At 35.9% G+C, this 7,925-nt stretch overlaps 1 long non-coding RNA gene across 1 annotated transcript in view; it reads left to right on the forward strand.

The window, feature by feature from the left end:
* LOC309882853 overlaps window positions 1–6,376 on the forward strand; it is a 45,530-nt gene extending 39,154 nt beyond the window's left edge. The window contains exon 5 of the long non-coding RNA XR_014318369.1: window positions 6,344–6,376. This is a non-coding gene — a long non-coding RNA (uncharacterized lncRNA). The remainder of the gene's footprint in view (window positions 1–6,343) is intronic.
* Window positions 6,377–7,925: the final 1,549 nt, after the last annotated feature.

A 7,925-nucleotide genomic window follows, 5' to 3' on the forward strand; every position in this document is an offset into this window, starting at 1 on the left:
CAGACCTTTCCTCTTAGAAGTCAGACAGGCACAAATTAGCGTAACTGAGAAAGTGACTTATTCACAGAACATTAGATATAACCATAGGCTCAGGATATAAGATGCATAGGAAAGATGTGGCTGTCTAGGACTGGTCTTCACACCAATCCTTCAGAGAGAATCATAAAGATTGTCTCAAATAAACATTGTTTAATTTCTTTATATTGAAAATAAAGACTGCAGTGGACTTTTGGATAAATCAACCTAGAGAGAGCTGATAGGTGATTTTGTTTAAATTCTTTTGATTGCAGCAGAAATCAAATTTATTTTGCGTGAGGGCGACTTACAAAGTAAAGCACATTAAATCACTCTGCTTCCAAGGGAGAGTGAAGCAGCAGATATATATCCATGCTGGAGAGGTGAGATGTCTGCTACATGCTCATTACACATATTTATGTCTCAGCTGCAAACTGAAAAGTATTCATGAATTTTATATATTTTAAAAGTGTTTCCAGGTATGCCTTTAGCTTTTCAGTTAAGTCTCAGCTTGTACAAACTGCAAATTCCCTTTATGCCTGCTATACTGTTTAATTTTTCACCTGTCAAGAAGTTGTGGGAGTTTCACTGCAAGACAGTAGCACAGAGATGGCAGAATGCAACCAAGCATACTGAGGTGTACGCCTTCTGTGCTAACGGCACAAATAGTGGCTGTCAGGTCTTTGCAGCATGAGTCCAGGAAAGTGTCCGATCTGGTTCTGTGTAAATTAAGAACATCTTTGTAGGTTCACATTTTATATAAATGTTGTAGAGCTCGTTGACTTGTGTTGTGTTGTCTTGTTCTGTGGCTGTTAGTCTCCTTCAGACTTCTAACACAAGATAGCTGCCCTACAATCTGCATCTTCACCTCGAGGAAAGTTTTGCTTTAGATTAGTGGTGCTGGTACATGGGAACCACCTTCTTTGGACCAAATTCACCTTAGGTCTCTTGGCTGGGATACAATAACATTTTAAAAGCAGTATGAGAAGGAAGGAGAATAGGAGCAGCAATGCTGAATTTCTGACTGAGTATACTTTGCTCAATAGTGAAAATGCTGGTGTGGACACCCAGGAGGAAACGAACCCTTTCAAATCCAGAGGAGCTCTGAGCTCTTTTTGCTGTCTGTTTACAGCAACAAATACATTTAGCGAAAATGGGAAGGTGCACAACCTGGCAGTAGATAAGGGAGAAACAAAGGCTTCTTTCAGCTTATTTAACAGTCTTGAGCTTTCAAGAGGTTTTAATTCCTAATTAGAAGTAACAACTTTTACAGTTCTCTAGAAAATGTAATATTCACTCCTGTAAAACAAAATTTATTTCAGCTATTAGATTTTTTGTTTTAAACAAAAGATACGATAAAATTAATAGCGTGATTTATAATATACACCTAGATCACCAAGTTATAATTATTTTTTGTGCTGGAGAAGAAAAGTTTTTACTGAAAAGTGGCACAGATTTCAGTGTCTTAGGCTGTTTCCTGTTGACCATGCGTGAAGATGAAAGTGATACCTGCACACTTGCTCTGTTGATGATAGCGTCAGCTGATGGTAAAACTGACCCATCCGTGCACATTCATTGTATGTGAAAATATAAGCGCTGGAGTCAGCTCTTAAATAGCTAATGTTATTTGTATGATCTGATACCATCCTGGTCCATGCTGATTAGCATATTATGTGATAACCTAATGTCCTTTCCCAACTGTCTTTGAGTGGATGAAGCCACTGAAGATAACCTGGAATTCTGTTTCACTTTTCTGTACTGTGGCAATGAAAGGAATTATGAAAACGTATCCACTGGTGATAAAGGAAATCATTAGAAGATTCCAATCAAATTAGTGGTAGAGCGTCTGCAGGTACATAGCAACTGCTTTCTGTCAGTGGAAGGGAGACTTAGGTTTTGTAAAAAATCTCTGATGCCTCTGAAATTCGTAGTTTTTCTGCATTCATTTCTCAGTCTGGGGTAAGTCAGGTCTTCTTTCAATGAAGTATCAGACTACAGCTGTAAGACTTAGATAAATAAGAAGAGATGAGAACCCAGAGTCTGTAATATCTTTTTGTCTAATTTTCTGTACGTATTCAGAGCAGTAAGATTAAAACTCTGAGAACGCAGGCAAATCTCACAATCTTAGCCTTAGGTTATTTGAAATCAAGGAGTCCCCATTTCTTTACTAGGAGTACTGTGTAATATATTTACAGATGAGGTGTTGCTTTGAAGTCGGGATCTTGTCTTTGATCAAAAGCATACAGCTTCCCTCATGTCTCTCAGAAAGAGACAGTAGTTATATTGCAGTGGTGTGGGCTTTTTTAATGTTTTGGACAGCAAAAATGACATTTACATGAAACAGTAATCCTGGGAATGTATGAGATAAGACAATTTCAGCTATGAGTTGAGAGAGAGTCTCTCTAGCAGACTTCAAATCAAGCAGAAGTAATAGCATGTCATACTCACTTTGCCTCCCTTACCTGCTGGTAATTAAAGTACTGATAAAGGAGGTCTGTCAAAATTAATATGATGAAAAGTAAAACATATGTTTAAAATTTTCTAGATGAAAGTACTGTTAATTAGAATTACAGGGAAAAAAAAAAGGTTTTGAGTAAATGCTCTTAATTCACCATGCTTGTTTAAGAAGTGTCAATATACTACAGTAGAGCTTTTTAATCCACAAAAGGAAAGAGCACATAGACTGACAAGGCAAGGTTGATTTGCTTTTTTGTTGTAATTTCTTTGTTTATTTTGTTCCTGAGGATAAAGAAGGCACAGTTCAATTAAAAGGAAAAACTCTTAAGTACTGGCATGCTTAATCTTTGCAGTCACTCAGGGCACTGGGTTTATCAGGCCTGTGTATTCAGATCAATAGTATCACTTTCCTGGTGTTTTTATATTGACTTGCCATGGATTGGTGTATGATTTTTGAAATGTAAACATGAATATGTCTATCCTAGGGGAAAAAATAGGACTGAGGAAGGAAGAATAATACAATGCATACCCACAGCAAGGAAACAGCGTTGAGGCATCTCTGTAAATATTTCTTTTAATAAAGAGTTTCTGGTTTACTGTGTAACATGTAGTAGACTTGAATGTTGTGGATGGATTAAGCATTGCAGCTGCTCTTTATGCTCTTTATCCATAGATAAGTAGTGTTTTCTTGTCTAACAGTGGAAATAAGCATCTCGTATCTCTGTTGTTTGTTTATTTGTTGTCTTTTTTTTTTTTTTTTTTTTGGGGGGGGGGGATGGCACATTAATGTAGTATAGACATTCTTTTTAAAATGATTCTTAGAGGTAACCAAAACTCCTTTACAGAAATCTGATGGCAAAGCTATCAAACACGCGTGCATAGCACAAACCACATTTTTACACAGATATTGCCTTATTCAGGTATCGTGACTCTTTGAGCATTACTATGAAGTGTCTCTGAAATGCTTGCTTAGCTAGAAGAGGGGTATTAAGAAGCTATTCAGTCTGCTTGCATCAGTCTCTTAATGTCACCTAGAAGCTCTAAATAAGCAAAACTAGTGCCATGAGGCTAGCTAGATGTTCACTGATAAACAGGAATACTAGAGAATACTTGTTGCCATCAAGAACGAGTGGGTTTGGACATCTGCATTATGGCAATTTTGTTCCCTCTTCAAGGAAATTAAGTGCTGCTGTTGGAAGATAAGTGAGAATTTCAGTCTCAACTGGTGTCACTGCCAGCTTTATAGTTTGTTTGGCCTAAGCTTAGGTTACCTCCCACGTGAGCTTGCCTTCTGTACAGATTCTAGCCTGCAGAGAAAGAGGGACACAGAATTATGAACCATGCACATTTTTGTATGATTACTTCAACTAGGAAAAAAAATATATATATATGTTTTTGTTTTTAATGTTTTTTTTGACAATTTAGTATTCTTAAAATACTGAAACCAAATGAAAAATAGGATGCCCACCCAACGAAATGATGGTTTGTTGAAAAAGGCAAAGTAATACAAATTACTGGTGGAAAAGTGCAGGCAAATAAGAGAATGAAGTATAGCTACTTAAATTCCTGGGGGAAAAAAGGCTTTGGTATTGCAAAGAGTGTTTAGATCCTGTCCTTCCATTACTGCATTGTGCCGAGAGGGATTTTGTAAAGGAGATTTCTGTTGGTGAAATTTCTTTAGCAGAAGTGAGCTATATTTCCATAGTAATGGGTGAGCCTGATGTCTTTTACAAAGCTGCAAAACTAGAATTTTATGCATTAAGTAATTCTTAGCCTTAAAACAAAATTAGAGAAAAGAGCTTAAATTTAACTTCAGTAAGGAAAGGAACTATAAATTACTTTGAAAGGTGACCTTTGTCCCTGAAACAGCATTTGTGCAATCTGTAAATCAAACTTTCAACTGAACTTTGCACAGATGGGGATGTCTGTCTGGAGCTAAGAAGCACAGCTGTGAAAGAGGGTAGAGTTGGAAAGAGAGAGCATAGCCTGATCTGAGATATATCAGCAATACTTTTTGTTTTGCTCTGGCTATTCTCCTTTTTCCTTGCTTGCTAGTGCTACCAGCAGTCTTCTGTTGAGTATTTCTCAACTCTCCACCTCTTCCCTAGGATCTCCCTCTATTTCCAATAATTTCAGTGTTCACCCAGTGAATTTTTGTCTTCACATCCTCTTAGTGTCCATAGCTCCAGCTCCATATAACACCGTATAGCTCCATATAAATAAATCAAAGGAAAAGTAAGTTTTGTTTTTTTACTTTGATTGGCAATACTAACAAAATACTTTTTTTTTTTTTTTTTTTTTGTCCTCTTCCAGTGCTTTGCCTATCTTTAAATTTTTTTGAATGTTAACTACCTATTGGTCTAGGTCTGACTTATATCCAGCATAAGGGAGCTTCATCTTTGTTAATCTGTATACAATACATATACTATTATATTTTAATTTAGTTTTAATGGGGGGTTGATCATCTTGAATTCAGAATTGAATAAGAAGTATAATTCCCAATTGTAAGTGGAAATAAATAACAAAGAGAAAATACTAAATAATATGAAATATAAAATTGTTCTTCCATTCTACACCATAGATTTCCCTTGAGGAAAATAGGAGACATCAGTAATGTGAAAAATCAAGATGCAATTAAAAAACCTGGGAGTGTAAGGTCTCAGAAATAGCAGAGTGCTTTTGGACCTTCAGAGTGTGCTACATAAGCAGAGCACACAAACTTTCCCTCCAAAGTTGTGTTCACCTCTACAACTTTGTCATAACAGTTCACAGCTAAGGGAAATAGCTTTTGATATTTTCTTTTTCCACATCAATCCTCTGTCTTTGTTTTTCTTCAGATGCTTATTTCTTTATGCTTCTGGTGCCCTGAGAAGTGTAGAAGTGTGTGATGTGAAAATAAAACCTTGGAAGTATTTTAACAAAGCAGCTTTGTTGTCTCACAAACTTCCCAAATATATGGGAATATATACAATGAAACTACTTTCTTTGTGTTATTAATAATGTTATCAGCTGAATAACATAATGCTTTATAACTTTATAACCAACTTCCAAAATTAATATTGGATTCAGAATTATATAAAAATCAATATAAATCTGTACCAATTCAATACATATATGCCAAATTATTCCTTATTTACACCAGTGCAATTCCTCATGTAATTTATCATGAAATATATCTCAGCCCTTTGTTAGTCCTATAAAGAAAATCTTTTAAGGTCTGTCAGAACTGCAGAAAGGTTTGTGTATCTGTCCATCCATCTTTATATAACATTTTTTAAACACCAATCCAAATACTCGTCACTTCAAATGTCACTTAATCATTCTTTGCAATTACTAATGGGTAATTCTGTAACTGTTTAAAGAATGCCCTTCTGCATGACAACAAGGCTTGGGCGTATCTAGTGAGGGCTGGTTATTTGTTCTGTGTGTCATGTTTTTAAGTATGAGATACAAAGCCATTTTAAACGTGAATAGTGTTGGAAAAGTGAGACTGTGCGCTTAACATGCAATAGGATTAGATTTATTTCATGCAATTTCCAGCAAGTGCACTGTTACAAGATGCATGCTGGAGGATGCTAGTGACCTACACATACCTTGAAAATTAGTACAAGGTAAATTAGCAGAGAGTCACAGAAATTGCCCATGGCATTCTTTTTGAAGTGTTTAGAGAATTAGTAAAAAGGTGTTCAGTGTAGATGATTTTTGTATAACATGCAAAGTCAGTCAGCATTGTTCAGTTAAAAATCCAGGGTATCACAGACATGTACTCTGTTCATGTCTATAGGCAATCTGAAAAATTGCTGTTTTTTATAAAATAAATAAAGCTCACTTGCTATTTAAATGCATTTCTTTATTTGATTTTGTATTTCAGAATCCTGAAGGTTTAAGAAGAACCAATGTTTTGGCCCTCAGGCATTTCCCTTTTCTGCTTAGGAGTGCCTACAGCCAATGCTGACTTGGTTACAAATGTGAAAGCACCATTTGTATGAATACCACAGATGCTCTTATTTCTGAAGAATGAGAAGTGATTCTATGGCCAATTCTCATGATGCTGATTTTTAAAACAGATCAAACATGGAAACAGCAGGGGAAAAAATCAAAGATGTCTTTCCTATTTAATACAGACTCTTGGATGGAGTAACCATCCAGAATTAGATTTCAGAAGTATGATCCCTTTTCTTTGCAGAATGAAATGCTATAGACTTACTGTACCAGGGGAGAAAGCAGGCTCTCTCCTAGTGCATGCTCTGTTACATAAAGTGCTCAGACAAGCTGATTAATCTATGGGAGTTGATAATGATTTGACTCTGGATATTTTGTTCAAATGTTTTTTTCAGTGATTCATGAAGCTCTTATCGGAATTCAAAAAGCACTTCACGAATCAACTAGGAGCTTAAAAAAATTAGCAGTAATGAGCTCATTTCCATAGAAATAGGACTAAGCTCACTGGTGGGTCAAACTGTTTTCTGCACTTCCACTTTCCAGTATTTTCCTCAATTCTTCTCCATTTATTTCATGCATCATTATCTTCTGTTTTTTGTATATCCCAACCATACCATTTGGCTTTTTGTTCTCTAACCAGCAACTGTCACTTCGAAGTATTTCAAAATGGTGGTTTAGAAATGGTCCTCCATATTTCACTCAAGAAATTTTAGAATTTTTTCTCATTTTGAAAGCCACTATTCAAGACATTTTCCTCAACAAATTACAAATCATAGTTTGAAGGAGTATTAAGCAAAAATTTATAATGCCCAAGCCTCTCAATTTCTGCTGGATTAGCAAAGTGTTTTAATGATATTGCATTTGTATTCTTTCAGTTTTCTTTCATGAAACATCAAAGAAGCAACACAGAATGCATCTTTCATATTCCAGACATACCACAATACTTCAGTGTTTTCCATTCCTTCAGATTCACTGCTAACCAAGATGAAAGCTGAGGTCTTGTGAGCAAAACCTAAGCCATCTGAAAAGAAATGGTATCCCTTTGAGGTTCTCAGTGTGTTGGAAAGAGGGAATTGCTTACAGGTTTGCTGTATTGCACCACACAGCTTTTATATATAAGCACCTGCATGTATACCACAGCTAAGACTTGTTTTGGCAGGTTCCAGAGAAGGAACATTGTGGTCACGTTTGACAGGCTGGTGTAGAAGGTCACACAATGGTGCTGAAGATGTTTCATGGATTGTCTTCCAGGAGATGAAGAAGGAACAAGAAAGAAAATTCTTATGGCTTTAAATCATCATTTGCATGAAAGAAAAACCCAACAAAAAAATGAAAAGGTTTGGACTGAAATATTTACTAAGCTATATATACAAAATATACATACACTTAGGAATTATACATATATGAACTGCGTATAGTTGTAAGGCAAGGTACAGATGTTGATGTTAATGCAATATCTGGATACGTATATTTCAGTGCATGGTATGTATACGAATCACTCATATTCACAT

Source organism: Aythya marila, assembly GCF_965140915.1.
Source record: "Aythya marila genome assembly, chromosome: 12".
NCBI lineage: Eukaryota > Metazoa > Chordata > Aves > Anseriformes > Anatidae > Aythya > Aythya marila.